Genomic DNA, 19074 nt, shown 5'->3' with positions numbered 1-19074 from the left:
AGTTAAAGGCGATTGACCTGGCTGTCAAAGGAAATAGAGCTGCTGCACGTAAAGTTGACATTGACAGCGACAACAAAAAAGAGACTGAGGAAGTGAGTAATGAAGTCATTCTGAGGCAGTGAATGGATGGACTTTTTCTTGTGAAATGTATTACTGTATTAAGGTAATCTTTTTCGTCAGCCGTGTTACAGACATGTTCGATAAAGGATTTCCAGTAGGCTTCGTATTTGCAGATGTTACCGTTAGCCTATGTATTTAATTAAAAGTTAAAACAATGTTTTTGTGTCACGTCTTTCCGTGTAAATAGCTCTGTTACAATGTGGACACCTTCGGCTTATAATCAAGTGCAGCTTATATATGTTCAAATACATTTATTTACTTATTATTAGCCGGTGCGGCTTATATCCAGGTGCGCTCAATAGTCTGGAATTTACGGTATATATATAAATGACTGTCTACAAAATATGTTGCACAATATTAATTATTTCATATCAATAAAAAAAAAACCTCACATCAATTAGGTTCACAGATCTTGTCTGAATAGAACAGAAACGTCTGATTGGCTACAGACGATTCACTGCTGAATGTTTGAGAATCGAGCTTCACACAAGACAGTTTGTATGAAACGTAACCAGATCCAAATCTGTTTTTAATGAAAACTGTAAATACTTTTTATAGAAAAAAATAATATATTTTATTTGTTTGATGGCGCCTTTCCCTCCCCTGTCCTGTTCACCCTGTATACCTCTGACTTCCAGTATAACTCTGAGCTCTGCCACATGCAGAAATACTCGGACGACACTGCGATAGTTGGTTGTGTCAGGAATGGACAGGAGGAGGAGTACAGGAGCCTGATCGAGGACTTTGTGACGTGGTGCAGTGCCAACCATCTGCAACTAAACACCTCCAAGACCAAAGAGATGGTGGTGGACTTCCGAAGGAACAAACCACATCTAGAACCTGTTTCCATCGGGGGGGTCGACGTGGAGGTGGTCAGGACCTACGGGTATCTGGGGCTGCAACTGGATGACAAGCTGGACTGGTCGCCTAACATGGACACTACCTGCAGGAAGGGACAGAGTCGTCTGTACTTCCTGAGAAGGCTGGGGTCCTTCAACATCTGCAAAAAGCTGCTGCAGATGTTCTACCAGTCTGTGGTGTCCAGCGTCCTCTTCTACGCCGTGGTGTGCTGGGGAGGAAGCTGCAAGAAGAGGGACGCAGCACGCCTGGACAGACTGGTGAGGAGGGCCGGCTCTGTGGTGGGTACAGAGCTGGACTCACTGGTGACAGTGGTAGAGAGGAGGACTCTGGACAAAATGCTCTCCATCACGTCCCTGAACCTTTTTGTTCTATGAAGAGAAGTCCCTGAACCTTTTAGTTCTATGAAGAGAAGTCCCTGAACCTTTTAGTTCTTGGAAGAGAAGTCCCTGAACCTTTTAGTTCTTGGAAGAGAAGTCCCTGAACCTTTTAGTTCCTGAAGAGATGTCCCTGAACCTTTTAGTTCCTGAAGAGAAGTCCCTGAACCTTTTAGTTCTGGGGATCTTTGATGGAAAAGGGTCTTTAGAAACACCAGCTCCTCATCAAACCTGGACTACTTTCAGCTTCTACTCACTGTGGAGGACAGCTCTCCCAACTAAACACATATCAAGACTGTATACCCAGCACTACAACATGTTGATGCTCCATTCACTGACTTTACTGTTTTCATGGAAACGAACTGATTCACTCTCATGTTTGTGTTTCATTTCAAGTGACGGTGAAAGAAGACAGTTATGCTGTGTTACCGTGTTCCCTCAGCACCAAGGAGAACATCCAGACCACGGTCTTTGACTGGAAGAAAGGCGGTCAGGATGTGTTCTTTTACAATGGAAGAGATTTTAACAGTCAGCTTGAAGGTCGAGTGTCACATTTTAACGAGGAGCTGAAGAACGGTAACGCCTCCATAAAGATCAGGAAGACGAAGGTGGCCGACAGTGGAGTCTACACCTGTATTTTTCGTCATCTGATCTCATCTCATCCTCCTCAGCAGTTCACCATTGAGCTGGTTGTTGGTGAGTTTTTTTTATTTTTATTTTTTTATTATATTTAAAAGCATTGTTAGTAAGATGACAGGTTTAAGAGTCACTGATGAACTTTATTTATTTTCTGCACAAACGAGATGTGACGTGATTCAGGGAGTTTTTAAGGGAACATTGGGGAGAGAGAGAGAGACAGACAGACAGACAGAGAGAGAGGAAAGATGCCACAGGTCGGGTTTGAATCTGGTCCACCTGCTTCAAGGACTAAAGCCTGTGTACATGTGGAGTTCAAACTAACCACTTGTCCACCAGCATCCGGCTCTTTGACTCTTATTACAAACAAGTCTCCTCTCTCCTGCTGCAGCTTCAGCTGGTTTATAAAGTCAGAGACTGAAGCTTTGTATTCAGATTTTAGATGATTTAATATAACTGGATAAAATGTTACTTTCATAGTCTGAACATGAAGCATATCTGCTCTATATGTCATGTTAATAACATCACACACATTCTCTAACTTTATATATTTTCTTTTTTCTTTCAGAGTGCATCTTAAAGGACAGAACATCGGAGGAACCAGGTGAGTCCTGATGATGTCACCCTCTGCCTGTCACGCGCTCAGGTTGACCCCACAGACCTGATACCACTCAGGAATATTTAAAGTACGGTAAATTCCGGACTATAAGCCGCTACTTTTTTCTCACACTTCGAGCACTGCGGCTTCTACTCCGGTGCGGCTAATGCATGGATTTTTTATGGGAGACAATGAGCTTCTGCCGCAAAAACATTTGACTTTGTCACGTCGGATCTTAATATCAGTCATTTTGCGCTTCATGCACGCACCCTCATGATGGAAAACACACGGAGAAATACATATGATGCAGCTTTCAAGTTAAAGGCGATCGACCTGGCTGTCAAAGAAGCTAACAGAGCTGCTGCACGTTAAGATGACACTGACAGCGACAACAGAGACTGAGGAAGTGAGTAATGAAGTCATTCTGAGGCAGTGAATGGATGGACTTTTTCTTGTGAAATATATTACGGTCATCTTTTTCATCAGCCGTGTTACAGACACCGTCGGCTAGGCTTCGTATTGTAACGGTTCATGTTGTAAAGTCAGTAGTTGATAATGTGTTCATAATTCCGATTATGTGGAGAGTCAGTGAATGCACCAGCGAGAACGTGTTGAGTGGCTGTATGAGAGAACGCTGGGGGAGAGAGTTGGATTGTTACGACAAGTTATGTGTTGCTCTCTGCTGTAAACGGCGTGGTCACGGCCGACAGTGATCGGGTTATTAAGTTATTATTTGAACGCTCTCGTCGTCCTTTAACGTCCGTACGGACGCTACAGTATTTGCGGATGTTACCGGTAGCCTACGTCTGTGTAAATAGCTCTTGTTATAGCGTGGACACCTGCGGCTTATAATCAAGTGCGGCTTATATATGTACAAATACATTTATTTACTTATTTTTAGCCGGTGCGGCTTATATCCAGGTGCGCTCAATAGTACGGAATTTACGGTATTTCTAATTCACTTCAGTGGACATTATTCTTCAGTTTGTGACGTAAAGACTCACAACACGTCAGTTTAAAGGAATCAATCAAAGCTTTTTGTACGTTAATATAACCACCACACCTAGCAGCTCTGATGAAGGGGGTTCAGGTCAGGTGGTCTACAGGGTCCTTCAACATGTCAGCCTGCTGGGACAAATAATCGGATTTATCATTGAGACATGAATTTAGCTTCTCTATTCCTCCTTTTATAAACCTCTTTAATCAGATATGTGATGACCAGAGGATTCACATGATTACATTTCTGATGCTGTAAAGAACCTGAATAATTTCTTATTTATTCCCTGTTCACAGTTGCATGTCGAGAGCCGAGCCGAGCCGTTCAGGAGCTTCTCCTGAACCTAAAGTGGAGTGGAGGGACAGTTCTGGAAACATCCTTCATGCTGAAGAACCACAAGTCACTAAAAATGAAGATGGCAGCTACCACATCATCCTCCAAACGACTGTGACCAAGACCGACACCTACAGCTGTGTGGTCACACAGGACGCCATCTGTCATCAGATCAACTCTAGCAACTATGTGTACATCCAAGGTGAGATTCTCCTTCATAATAATTAAATGTGTCTTTGTTTTAGCGTGCTCAGACTCAGGTCAGAGTGATTCAGCTCAAAGCAGTGTATACAGGGATTCAGTCCCATTGAGCCATCAGGTAAATGTGTCCACCTGAGAGCAACGTTCAAATCTAAACTGGGACTCTGTTTGATGAATCACCAGTGACAGGAGAGATAATGAACTGGGACCATTGAGAAATCACCAAAGTCCCAGTGAGCTGTAGTGAATATATCTATATATACCGTAAATTCCGGACTATAAGCCGCTACTTTTTTGTCACATTTTGAACACTGCAGCTTTTACAAGGATGCGGCTTATTTATGGATTTTTGTTGGGGGACAATGAGCTTCTGCCGCAAGAACATTTCACTTCGTCACGTCGGATCTTAATATCAGTCATTTTGCGTTCATGCACGCACCATCATCATGGAAAACACATGGAGAAATACATATGATGCAGCTTTCAAGTTAAAGGCGATTGACCTGGCTGTCAAAGGAAATAGAGCTGCTGCACGTAAAGTTGACATTGACAGCGACAACAAAAAAGAGACTGAGGAAGTGAGTAATGAAGTCATTCTGAGGCAGTGAATGGATGGACTTTTTCTTGTGAAATGTATTACTGTATTAAGGTAATCTTTTTCGTCAGCCGTGTTACAGACATGTTCGATAAAGGATTTCCAGTAGGCTTCGTATTTGCAGATGTTACCGTTAGCCTATGTATTTAATTAAAAGTTAAAACAATGTTTTTGTGTCACGTCTTTCCGTGTAAATAGCTCTGTTACAATGTGGACACCTTCGGCTTATAATCAAGTGCAGCTTATATATGTTCAAATACATTTATTTACCGTAAATTCCGGACTATAAGCCGCTACTTTTTTCTCACACTTCGAGCACTACGGCTTCTACTCCGGTGCGGCTAATGCATGGATTTTTTATGGGGGACAATGAGCTTCTGCCGCAAAAACATTTGACTTCGTCACGTCGGATCTTAATATCAGTCATTTTGCGCTTCATGCACGCACCCTCATGATGGAAAACACACGGAGAAATACATATGATGCAGCTTTCAAGTTAAAGGCGATCGACCTGGCTGTCAAAGAAGCTAACAGAGCTGCTGCACGTTAAGATGACACTGACAGCGACAACAGAGACTGAGGAAGTGAGTAATGAAGTCATTCTAAGGCAGTGAATGGATGGACTTTTTCTTGTGAAATATATTACGTCATCTTTTTCATCAGCCGTGTTACAGACACCGTCGGCTAGGCTTCGTATTGTAACGGTTCATGTTGTAAAGTCAGTAGTTGATAATGTGTTCATAATTCCGATTATGTGGAGAGTCAGTGAATGCACCAGCGAGAACATGTTGAGTGGCTGTATGAGAGAACGCTGGGGGAGAGAGTTGGATTGTTACGGCAAGTTATGTGTTGCTCTCTGCTGTAAACGGCGTGGTCACGGCCGACAGTGATCGGGTTATTAAAAGTTATGATTTGAACGCTCTCGTCGTCCTTTAACGTCCGTACGGACGCTACAGTATTTGCGGATGTTACCGGTAGCCTACGTCTGTGTAAATAGCTCTTGTTATAGCGTGGACACCTGCGGCTTATAATCAAGTGCGGCTTATATATGTACAAATACATTTATTTACTTATTTTTAGCCGGTGCGGCTTATATCCAGGTGCGCTGAATAGTCCGGAATTTACGGTATATATATAAATGACTGTCTACAAAATATGTTGCACAATATTAATTATTTCATATCAATAAAAAAAAAAACTGACATCAGTTAGGTTCACAGATCTTGTCTGAATAGAACAGAAACGTCTGATTGGCTACAGACGATTCACTGCTGAATGTTTGAGAATCGAGCTTCACACAAGACAGTTTGTATGAAACGTAACCAGATCCAAATCTGTTTTTAATGAAAACTGTAAATACTTTTTATAGAAAAAAACAATATATTTTATTTGTTTGATGGCGCCTTTCCCTCCCCTGTCCTGTTCACCCTGTATACCTCTGACTTCCAGTATAACTCTGAGCTCTGCCACATGCAGAAATACTCGGACGACACTGCGATAGTTGGTTGTGTCAGGGATGGACAGGAGGAGGAGTACAGGAGCCTGATCGAGGACTTTGTGACGTGGTGCAGTGCCAACCATCTGCAACTAAACACCTCCAAGACCAAAGAGATGGTGGTGGACTTCCGAAGGAACAAACCACATCTAGAACCTGTTTCCATCGGGGGGACCTACGGGTATCTGGGGCTGCAACTGGATGACAAGCTGGACTGGTCGCCTAACATGGACACTACCTGCAGGAAGGGACGGAGTCGTCTGTACTTCCTGAGAAGGCTGGGGTCCTTCAACATCTGCAAAAAGCTGCTGCAGATGTTCTACCAGTCTGTGGTGTCCAGCGTCCTCTTCTCTGCCGTGGTGTGCTGGGGAGGAAGCTGCAAGAAGAGGGACGCAGCACGCCTGGACAGACTGGTGAGGAGGGCCGGCTCTGTGGTGGGTACAGAGCTGGACTCACTGGTGACAGTGGTAGAGAGGAGGACTCTGGACAAAATGCTCTCCATCACGTCCCTGAACCTTTTAGTTCTATGAAGAGAAGTCCCTGAACCTTTTAGTTCTATGAAGAGAAGTCCCTGAACCTTTTAGTTCCTGAAGAGATGTCCCTGAACCTTTTAGTTCCTGAAGAGAAGTCCCTGAACCTTTTAGTTCTGGGGATCTTTGATGGAAAAGGGTCTTTAGAAACATCAGCTCCTCATCAAACCTGGACTACTTTCAGCTTCTACTCACTGTGGAGGACAGCTCTCTCAACTAAACGCATATCAAGACTGTATACCCAGCACTACAACATGTTGATGCTCCATTCACTGACTTTACTGTTTTCATGGAAACGAACTGATTCACTCTCATGTTTGTGTTTCAGTTCAAGTGACGGTGAAAGAAGACAGTTATGCTGTGTTACCGTGTTCCCTCAGCACCAAGGAGAACATCCAGACCACGGTCTTTGACTGGAAGAAAGGCGGTCAGGATGTGTTCTTTTACAATGGAAGAGATTTTAACAGTCAGCTTGAAGGTCGAGTGTCACATTTTAACGAGGAGCTGAAGAACGGTAACGCCTCCATAAAGATCAGGAAGACGAAGGTGGCCGACAGTGGAGTCTACACCTGTATTTTTCGTCATCTGATCTCATCTCATCCTCCTCAGCAGTTCACCATTGAGCTGGTTGTTGGTGAGTTTTTTTTATTTTTATTTTTTTATTATATTTAAAAGCATTGTTAGTAAGATGACAGGTTTAAGAGTCACTGAAGAACTTTATTTATTTTCTGCACAAACGAGATGTTGTTATGTTTTGTTTAAAACATAAAAAATATACTTGGGTTTGTTGAACACCAACTTTTAATGTGTCTGTGAATCAGTTAGACAACACGTACAGCCATCACCATAGTCTTCTTCTACACACATCGCTCACAGGTCTAAACATAATCCTGACACCGCCTAGTGGCTTAACACGGTAATTACTCATATCACTACATCCCCTCTCTTTTAGATGATCAAATATACTGCAGGATTAGTAACCTTAAACTGTATTCATGAATCTTAAACTCCAGGACCTGCATAAAAGAAAATAAACAGGTTATGTCAAACCATTATAACATTATTCTCTTTCAGGTTCAATTTTCACTGTTTAAAGATTAAGTCTGTCAGGTGCTCTAATACTCCGTGCAGATCTTCTTAACACTGTTAATGTATGGTCCTTCTCAGCTGAATCTGTATTATCCAGTACAGTTGATGGTGGGTCAGCTGAGACGATCTCCTGTGGATCTTTTTCATCTGCATGCTCTTGCAGTGTCTCTTGTGTTTTAAGCAAGTTCCTACGATTCCTTCTCAGGATCTGACCATCCTCTGTTAAAACTGTGTAAGACTTTGGATTGACTTCCTCCAAAACTGTTGCTTTCTTGCTCCAGACGTTGGAATCTTCCACTCTTACAGTGTCATGTCTGGCCAACGGGGGAAGACTTCTTGATGTCTTGTCATAGTTTACTTTCTGTCTCTGTTGCAGATGCTGTAGCTTACGTCTCACTTCACCATGTTTCTTTTGTGATGTCACGTAGGGAAGAGTTGTGCGTAGCTTACGTCCCATCAGAAGCTCAGCAGGAGACTTGCCATGTTCCAGTGGTGAAGCTCTGTAACTCAGTAGAGCTAAGTAAGGGTCTGAGCTACTGTCTTTCGCTTTTTTCAATAACTGCTTGACAATGTGAACTCCTTTTTCTGCTTTACCGTTTGACTGGGCATACAGAGGACTTGAAGTCACATGTCGAAAGTCATACTCCTTAGCAAAGTCCTGAAACTCTCTGCAACTGTAACAAGGTCCATTGTCACTGTAGACAACCTGAGGGATTCCCTGTCTAGCAAATATGGATTTCATGTGTTGAATGACACATGTAGCAGACATGCTGGAAAGTAGCGCCATCTCTGGATAGTTTGATAGATAGTCAATAACCAGCAGGTAATTTTTTCCATCAAGGTGAAACAAATCTGTTCCAACTTTCTGCCAAGGCTCATCTGGTATTTCTGTAACAACCATTGGCTCTTTTGGTTGTTTCGCTTGATGCTTGAGGCAGGTTTCACAGCTTGAGATCATTCTGTCAATGTCAGCATTTATACCTGGCCAATAAACAGCAGTTCTTGCTCTCCTCTTACATTTTTCCATTCCCAGATGACCCTCGTGCAATCTCTTTAACATCTCAGGTCTCAGTGATTTTGGAATGATGATTCTGTTCTTTCTGAGAAGAAGTCCATTGACAACACTCAGATCTGCTCTGACATTATAGTACATTTTACAGTCTCCTTTTGGCCATCCTTCATGCAGGTTTTTGATCACTCTTTGCAAACAGACGTCTTTGTCAGTTTCAGCTTTAATCTGCTTGGACTTCATGTCTGAAACTGGAAGTGATTCAGCAATTAGGTTCACATGGAGATTAACATCAGTCTCTGTGGAGCTCTCACTCAGTGTTGTGGCTCTCGACAATGCATCAGCAAGCACAATGTGCTTACCTGGTGTGTAGATCAGGTCGAAGTCATAGCGCTGAAGCTTCATCATTAGTCTTTGAATCCGTGGTGACATCTCGCTGAGATTTTTCTTGATGATGGAGATTAATGGCTTGTGGTCTGTCTCAGCCACAAACGTTGGAAGACCATAGACATAACTATGGAATTTTTCAAACCCATAAACAAGTCCTAAACACTCTTTTTCAATTTGAGCGTATCGGCATTCAGCTGCAGTCATTGTTCTTGAAGCATAAGCAACTGGTCTCCAATCTTCTTCATCAGCTTGCAGTAGCACAGCTCCTATGCCATTTTTTGATGAGTCTGTGGAAATCTTTGTCTGTTTGGATGGATCAAAGTAAGCTAGGACTGGTTCTGTTGTAAGAGTATTTTTAAGCTTTGTCCACTCCTCTTCATGACTGTCGGTCCACTTAAACTCGCTACCATCATGCATCAGCTGTCTCAAATGCACTGTCTTTGAGGATAGGTTTGGAATGAATTTACCAATGAAATTAATCATCCCAAGCTCTTAACACACCTTTCTTATCCTCAGGCCTTGGCATCTCAACGATTGCTTTCACTTTTTCTTTATCTGGCTCGACACCTGCTCCAGACAGTTTGTCTCCGAGAAAAGTGATTTCAGTTACACCAAACTGACATTTTGCTCTGTTAAGCTTCAGTCCATATTTCTGAATGCGTTGCAGCACTTTATGGAGTCTTTCATTGTGCTGTTCCTGAGTAGTTCCCCACAGCACAATGTCATCCACGTACACTCTGACCCCTTCAAGACCTTCTATGATGTGCTCCATGGTACGGTGAAATACCTCGGGAGCTGAGGAGATACCAAAGGGCATTCTCTGGAAGGAGTAGCGGCCAAATGGAGTGTTAAATGTACAGTATTTGGTGCTTTCTTCATGTAGTTTCAGCTGCCAGAATCCCTGGGATGCATCCAACTTACTGAAGAACTTTCCATCTGCCATTTCACTTGTAATCTCATCTCTGGTAGGAATCTGGTAATGCTCTCTTTTTATGTTGGCATTAAGATCTTTTGGATCCATACACACCCGTAGATCTCCAGTTGGTTTCTTGACACACACCATTGAGTTAACCCATTCTGTGGGCTCCTCCACTTTCTTTATTACTCCCAGTGACAACATTCGGTTAAGTTCTTGTTTGAGCTTGTCTCGAAGCGGTGCTGGTACCCGCCGCGGTGCATGAATTACAGGCTTAGCATCATCTTTCAACTGTATCTTGTAGGTGAATGGTAGGACACCAAAGCCTTTAAAGATGTCCGTATACTGGTTGACTATGGAGTCCACGCCATCTTGTACATGCTTGTTGATGTGGTACACCCTTTTAACTAAGCCTAGCTTTTCACATGCTGCATCACCTAGCAGTGACTCGTGACCCTCAGGTACTACCACAAATGCAATGTTATGCTCTTTACCTTTTAGCTTTTACTGTCAGTCTGCATTTACCTGTAGTGTTGATAGGCTGTCCATTGTAGGCTTTAAGTGGGTTATTATTTGGATGGATGTGTGGCTTCACTTTCATTGCCTTTATGTCGAGCTCACTCACCAAATTAGCCTTTGCTCCTGTGTCCAGTTTGAAGGTAACAACTGCTCCATTAACATGCAGTGGTTGTATCCACTTGTCATGCTCAACTCTGTTTACAGTAGTTTGAACAGTCTCTGTAGATTCTTCCTGTGTCACCATGCCCACAAAAAATGTGTCACAAAGAGCAGTTTCTTCAACAGTGTGTACACGCTCACCTTGGCTTGGCTTGACTTTGGAGAAGCATTGTTTTGCATAATGGTTTTTTCCTTTACATTTGTTGCAGACTTTTCCATAGGCAGGGCAATTTCTGGATGCATGTTTAGTGCCACATCGTTTGCAGTTAAAGTTGTCTGAGCCATTTTTCCATTTAGCCTCAGTTGCTCTCAGCTTGTGTGTCCGCATTGATACTGTGGCTACTGCTGCGCCATCTTTGTCAGCGGTCTCACTGAATGTTTTAGCATGCTGCATGGCTAATTCACTTGCATGACACATCTTCACAGCACCATGTAAGGTTAGCTCAGTCTCTCTCAATAATCTCTCCCTCACCTTTTTGTCTTTTATTCCAAACACAATTTGGTCTCGGACCATGGATTCCTGCAATACTCCAAAGTTGCACGTTTTTGCTTTCAGCTTCAGGTCAGTCAGAAAAACATCAAAGCTCTCACCAGGCTGCTGCATGCGTGACCGAAACACATACCGCTCAAAAGTTTCATTTTTCTAAGGCGAACAATGTTCATCAAATTTCTGCACAACGGTGTCGAACTTTTCTTTATCGTCATTGCCGCTGTACACAAAGGTGTTGTACACTTCCACTGCCTGCGGTCCCGCGATGGTAAGAAGCAATGCTATCTTCCGTGCATCAGGCTTACTCTCGAGCCCCAGAGCCTGCAGGTACAGCGTGAAACGCTGCTTAAACGTCCTCCATTCACAGTCCACATTTCCCGTCCAGTTCACAGCGTCAGGCGGCTTCACACTTTCCATGACTTTTTCGTGACTAGAGCACTCCTGGTACCATGTTATGTTTTGTTTAAAACATAAAGAATATACTTGGGTTTGTTGAACACCAACTTTTAATGTGTCTGTGAATCAGATAGACAACACGTACAGCCATCACCGTAGTCTTCTTCTACACACATCGCTCACAGGTCTAAACATAATCCTGACAACACCTAGTGGCTTAACACAGTAATTACTCATATCACTACAGATGTGACGTGATTCAGGGAGTTTTTAAGGGAACATTGGGGAGAGAGAGAGAGAGACGGACGGACGGACGGACGGACGGACGGACGGACGGACAGACAGAGAGAGGAAAGATGCCACAGGTTGGGTTTGAATCTGGTCCACCTGCTTCAAGGACTAAAGCCTGTGTACATGTGGAGTTCAAACTAACCACTTGTCCACCAGCATCCGACTCTTTGACTCTTATTACAAACAAGTCTCCTCTCTCCTGCTGCAGCTTCAGCTGGTTTATAAAGTCAGAGACTGAAGCTTTGTATTCAGATTTTAGATGATTTAATATAACTGGATAAAATGTTACTTTCATAGTCTGAACATGAAGCATATCTGCTCTATATGTCATGCTAATAACATCACACACATTCTCTAACTTTATATATTTTCTTTTTTCTTTCAGAGTGCATCTTAACATGTTGACATTCTTTACATTACCATATATTTTTGCCTCTCGATGTAACAGTTTTAGTTTGTTTATGCTGATTGGATGTTACAAGGCAGACACATGTTCATATCATCAGGAGAAAGTAAAGACTCTGAGGGTTCATGTAGTGTGTTAGCCTTTCTTGAATCCTCGATTCAGGACGTGTGATAAATGATTTATCAGACAAAAAAGTTTTCTTTTGGTGGCGCCGATAGCGCAGCGGCAGCGCGCGCACCATGTTGCGAGGCTTTGCTCCTCACGCGTGCAGCCCGGGTTCGCGTCCGGCCTGTGGCCACTTTCCCGCATGTCTCTCCCCACTCTCTCCCTGTTTCCTACTCTATCCACTGTCCTATCAATAAAGGCAAAAAAGGCCAAAAATAAACCTTTAAAAAAAAAAAAAGTTTTCTTTTGTTTTTTTTTTCTTTATTTCCATTTTTGGTTGAAATGTTCAGGATATTTGACTCAACTTGTCTATAATACCTGTATGAAGCATGTCCAGCAGGTGTCCACAGAGCGCTCTTAAACTTTTATAAAGTTACCAAAATAAGATAATTCACCACACTTTAGCTGTGTCCCATTCCAGAGGTTGCAGCCTTCGGAGGGCGTGGCCTTCGCGGTCCACGAAGGCACGTCCTCCGTGGACCGCGAAGGCTTATCCACGCGGTCTCCGAAATGAGACGGTCTGGTCTTCCTACTTGCGTCACTAACTGTTCGGTCTCCTAGCAACCCTGAGAGTGTCCGTTTTTTGATTGTACCATTTCATCAACACAACTCAACCGCAAACACCTAATTTTTATATTTATATTTATTTTATATATACAATGGAGCCAGGAGATACAATGAATTTATTTGTTTTGATAGTACAGTTTTTTATGATTCTGAAAAAGAGAGAGAGGGAGAATTATATGCGCCGACGTGTGCTTTATCTCCGGCTGAGTCAGCACCATGGACAGGTGAGTTTACCTTCAGATTGGTTAACATGTTTGTACTTTAGCTTTAATTTGATCCTTAACTTTAAGCTTAGTTAGTTAACAACAACAACAACAACAAACGTAGTTTATATGGCTTATCAATCAATAAACCTTTAGTTGTATAGTGCCAATTAATTCACAAGTGTTATCTCTAGCGCTATCTAAAGACAAAAAGCAGGTATCTCAGCTTTTCCACATTTAATCAAGTTATTGTTTATAATGAATTTCCTTCTCTGTGTTTTCCCAATAGGCTAATCCTCGTACATACTGCAGGATAAACCTGAGCATACCTGTGCTGGACAGGTTTTTCAACCAGCAGGAAGACACACGGCCTGATTTCCGGCTTAGCAGGGAGGCTCTGCAAGTGCTGCTGGGCCTTCTCTACCAGGATCAGAGACACGGATGGGGTGCTACAATTGAGACCCTGGTGTTCCTCTTCTGGCTGGCAAGTGGAACATCGTACAGAGTGGTCTCCAGAGCCTTTGGGATTCCTCGTTCCACTGTCCACCGCATCGTTCACAGGATGACTGAGGAGGTGGTGGCCATTCGCCACCAGGTCATCCACTTCCCCACCACTCCTCAAGACCTGGAGGCAGTTTCCCGTGGGTTTGCAGGGCTGGCGAGACACAGGGCCTTCAGAGGAGCAGCTGGAGCGATAGACGGCTACCATGTCCGCATCAAGCCACCGGGTGGCCCTGATGGTCAGTGCTATGGGAACAGAAAACTATTCCCTTCCATCATCCTGCAGGCTGTTTGTGACCATCAGGGCCGTTTCAAGGACACGTATGTGGGCTGGCCTGGGTCTGTGCATGATGCACGAGTGCTCAGGCACAGCCCACTCTATAGGCGTGGACTCTACCCTCCTCCAGGGCAGTTCATCCTGGCAGACGGGGGGTACCCGTGCCTCCAACACCCACTTCCCCTCATCACTCCCTACAAACAGCCTGTACGAGGTGTGGGAGCCCAGCGCTTCAACGTCTGTCACTCCAGGGCACGCTCCATTATAGAGCATGCTTTTGGGATGATGAAGACGAGGTTCCGTGCCATCTTCCTGCAAGCGCTGGAGGTGCACCACACCTTTGTACCACATGTAAGTAATCATTTAATAGGATATTTTACAATTGTTAATAACAATAAATCAAACGGGAGGATTTATTTTTCAGGTGCTATAATCTTTTCCTTTATTTATCATTTACTATTTCAGGTCATAACAGCATGTGCCATCCTCCACAACATCTGCCTCGGGGCAGGTGACATCGTGGCCCCAGAGGATGAGGCTGAGGAGGATGGGGCAGAGGATGAGGGGGAGGACGGTTTGGAGGCAGTCAGTGGTGCTCCCTGGCGGGACCAGCTGTCTGCAGAGATGTCTGCCCTGGAGGAGGTACCACCAGACCACCAATATTTGTGACATGGCAGCCGTCAATCGAGTCAGTCCTGCAAACCCGGTCATTGGACGATGCGGTGGACAGTGTAGAATCCCAAACACTCTGGAGACCACCACTTGCCAGCCAGAAGAGTGTCTCCATTTCCTGGTAGAAGGCCCAGCAGCATTAAAATCAGGCCGTGTTTCCGGCTGTCCAGCACAGGCAGAGCCAGGTTTATCCTGTAGTATACATTTTGTTTTTAATCAAAATAAATGTAAATAACAGATTAATGTACATAATATATTGATATTAAGATTTTAAATTACATTGATTTTACTTTTGTTTTTTTTATTTATTAATAAATCAAAGTTCAATTTATATTCTGCTGGTGGTTTTCATTGTAGCTATACCAGTTCATGTTGATAATTGACACAATAGAGGTTACATTTTGGACAGTATAATACTGTGAAACATGGTTACAATAATACTCTTCATACGGATACAAGAATCATGGTTTTGATCAGAAAGATCACAATCAGAAAGTCCATTTCCCTGTAGTGCCAGACTAAGTGTGGTATTTTATACGGAAGCTCTGAGGATTGGATTAAGTGAAAACGCAGATGCTTCAAGATATCCTTACCTTGTTGTCCTGTGAGAAACTATGATCAGCGGCTCCTCCTCCTGGTCTCCCACTGCCGCGCTGGGCCCTGAAGTGTCCTCAGGGATGGAGGCGATTAGGACTGGGGGTGAAGTGGAATGCTTCTGTCCCAACACCTCATCCATGAGGACAAACCAGGGCCAAGTTGTGGCAGTGGGTTTCCCACTCACGCCCTCACCTGACCCTGGACACTTGCAATCCTAAGGCAGAGGAAATCAATCATGGCAGTTGACTACAACAACAATAACAGCAGTAAACACAAATGTTATCAATTTGTATGGATAGAACAAATATAAATTACATTTCAATGCATAGATTACATACTTTGTATTTCTTTTCCAGGTTGTCCCATTTCTTTTTTGCCTGCATAGGTGACACACTGCCATCCAGGCCCATTGTCTGTAAAATAGTTCTTAATACAGAGATAACAGAAAAAAGAAATCATGTTAGCACAGGGGTGAAAACTCACACACATCCCTCTGACATTATTTTAGATTTAAAAAGTCATCAGTTTTCATTATTTACTGGGTGCCTTATTATTGTGGCCTTTATGATGAGGACCGATTACAGCTTTAAGTACAAGTACAATGGTGATAATACTGCCCGTTGTTTTTCTTAATTACCTCCAAGCAAAGCTGGCTGTGTGTTTAGCTCCTGTGAAAAGGTGATCGGTTTCCCCCGCAGCTGCATGAACTGAGCAGTATGCTCCTTGCTCCCTGAAATCAAACGAAAAATGTTTAACAAAAATAACGTTAAATTATGCTTCACTCTACCTGTAATGTTCTCTGTTGCATTAATAATGACAACTTTGTGGAGATTCACGTTGCCCTTTATTACCGTTCACTGTCGCCATCACGTTCCATTGTATATCGTCATCCGAACTACAATACCCAGCATGCATTGTTATTTCCGCCTGGACTACGGTAAGTGTTGAGGGACAAACATGTTTCATTAATACAACATCTCCCTTTTTTTTTTTTTTTTCAACACAGCACATATGTATTATGTAAATCACATCCACCCAAAACAGATGTCTTCAACATTAACTCCTTATGCAATAAACAGCAAATGATTATGATATGTACGGACAGTACCTCATATCACATAGTGTAATAACAAACTTTTTTTTTTTTTTTTCTAGTTAGCTTATAAACACCATAAAATGTAGTCTCAACATTTCTTTAACGACACATGTAAAACATGGCATTGTGTAACAATGGGCAACCTGAGGGCATCGATCCGCCTACACCCTTCACAATTCACAGGTCAAGAATACTTCTGGGCTTTATAACACGACCTGATCGAGTAGTTGCCGGAGAGTTCTCGTTGGTGTGTGGTGTGCTAGTCTCTTTTACAGTTGGTTCTGGTTGTGACTGCTCTGGAGTTATAGGTTGGTCACACGTTGGTTCAATGGCTGGTGGTTGTGCCTGGTTGCTTGTCAAGTGTCGTCGATTGCGGCTTAAGGTCTTTCCTTCATCCGTGCGGATGATGTACGAGCGTTTGGTATCGGCTGGTTGGAGGATGACAGCTGGTTTCCACCTGCCAGTATCTTGCTGGTATCTGACATGATCTCCTCGCTGTAGTGGGGAAAGTGGTTTAGCACCGTGGTCATAGTACAGTTTTTGCGTGACTTGTTCTCTTCTCCTCGTTGCCTGTACTGCTCTCCAGTCTGTAACACGGGGTCTTAAGTGTCGAGTTGTGACTGGGAGTACAGAGCGTAGACGTCGGCTCATGAGAAGTTGTGCTGGTGACTTGAATCCATCGACAGCCGTGTTCCGGTGCTCTAAGGTGGACAAGTATGGGTCAGTTTTCTGAGCATGAGCTTTGTCTAATATAGTCTTGGCTGTTCTCACTGTTCTCTCTGCGAGCCCGTTACTCTGCGGATAATGGGGGCTAGATGTAACATGCTCGAAGTCCCATGAAGCAGCAAATGTTTTAAAGTCCTGTGAGCTGTACTGTGGGCCATTATCAGAGATAAGTTTTTCAGGAACACCATGTCGAGCAAACGCAGCCTAAATTTTCTTGATGATGGAGCCTGAAGTGGTGGACTGGAGTCTATCTAGCTCAAAGTAGCGGCTGTAATAGTCCACAACAATCATGTACTCTTCTCCCTTCCACGTGAAAAGATCAGAGGCGACGACCTGCCAGGGCCTTTCCGGAATTTGGTGAGATATGAGAGGTTCTTTGGTGTTTGAGGAACGCCTTTCCTGGCAGATGGAGCACTTTTCAACCGTTGCAGTGATATCTTTACCCATTCCTGGCCAGAAGAGGGCGTCCCTGGCTCTTTGTTTGCTCCTCTCAATTCCCATGTGTCCAGTATGGATCCTTTCCAACCTGTTTGGTCTGAGTGCTGCAGGTACAATGATTTTGTCACTTTTGAACAAGATGCCTTCGTAGTGCTCTCGCATCTCTGAAGTTCCAAAAGTCAATAAGTGTTGCTGGACATTTGTTTCGGTCCTCAGGCCAGCCTGACAATACAGTTTGTTTCAGCATTTGGAGCAGTGAGTCATTTTCGGTAGCTGTGCGTATTTCTGAAAGTTTATTGTCACTGACGGGCAAGCTTTTCATCACCGAATGGACCTGTTCGTCCATGCCTTCACTGAGTGTGTGATCGTAATCCTGTAGCGGCTTACGGGACAGCGTGTCAGCCACGGGAATATCTTTGCCAGGACGATGCAGGATGCTGATGTCGTATCTTTGTAGCTGCAGAAGCATACGCTGAAGTCGAGCAGGTGCACAAGAGATGGGTTTCTTTAGTATCGATTCCAAAGGCTTATGGTCAGACTCGACAACAACATTTCTGCCGTAAATGTAGGTGTGAAACCTCTTGCACCCGAAGAGCACTGCTAAAAGCTCCTTCTCAATCTGCGCATAGTTAACCTCGGTTGGGGTGTGTGACTTGGAGGCATTTGCGATCGGTCGGCCTTCCTGCAATAACACAGCTCCCAACCCGTGTTTTGACGCGTCCACCTGTAAGCGCACTTCCTTTTTAGTGTCGAAGTAACTCAGTACTGGGCCTGGTTCCCTGGTAATGAGCTCTTTCATTTGTTGGAATGCCATTTCGTGGTTCTGGTCCCAAACAAATTCAACATCCTGTTTCAGTAGTTGGCGCAGTGGAGCGTTGACTTCGGACAGGCCTGGAGCAAACCTGGACAGGTAGTTTGCCATGCCTAGGACAGTTTCAAGCTCGTTTTTGTTTTCAGGTGGCGGCATGTCTTTGATTGCCTGCACTTTCTTTGGATCAGGCTGGATGCCGTCACGTGTCAGTTTGTGTCCAAAGTAGCTCACCTCTGTTACGCTTATGACACTTTTCTCTGGGTTCAGACGCACTCCGCGCTCCCTTGTACGTTCCAGCATGGCTCTGAGGTTGGCATCGTGTTCCTCTTTAGTCCTGCCGAACACCAAAATGTCATCAACAATAGCTGAAACATCATTAAGACCACTGTACGTCTCATCTATCATCCTCTGGAAGATGTCTTGAGCGGATGTAATTCCAAAGGGTCAGACGGAGAAAACGGTATCTGCCGAAAATGGTGTTAAAGGTAGTGAGCAGGGAAGATTCGTGCGTCAGTTTGATGTTCCAATATCCTGAACGTGCGTCCATCACGCTGAAGTATTGTGCTCCGGCTAGTTTCGGGGTAACGTCGTCCAATGTGGGAAGAGGGTAGTATGG

This window comes from Symphodus melops (genome assembly GCF_947650265.1).
Source record: "Symphodus melops genome assembly, chromosome: 5".
In the NCBI taxonomy this organism is placed as follows: domain Eukaryota; kingdom Metazoa; phylum Chordata; class Actinopteri; order Labriformes; family Labridae; genus Symphodus; species Symphodus melops.
Note: the sequence above shows the minus strand (reverse complement) of the source record.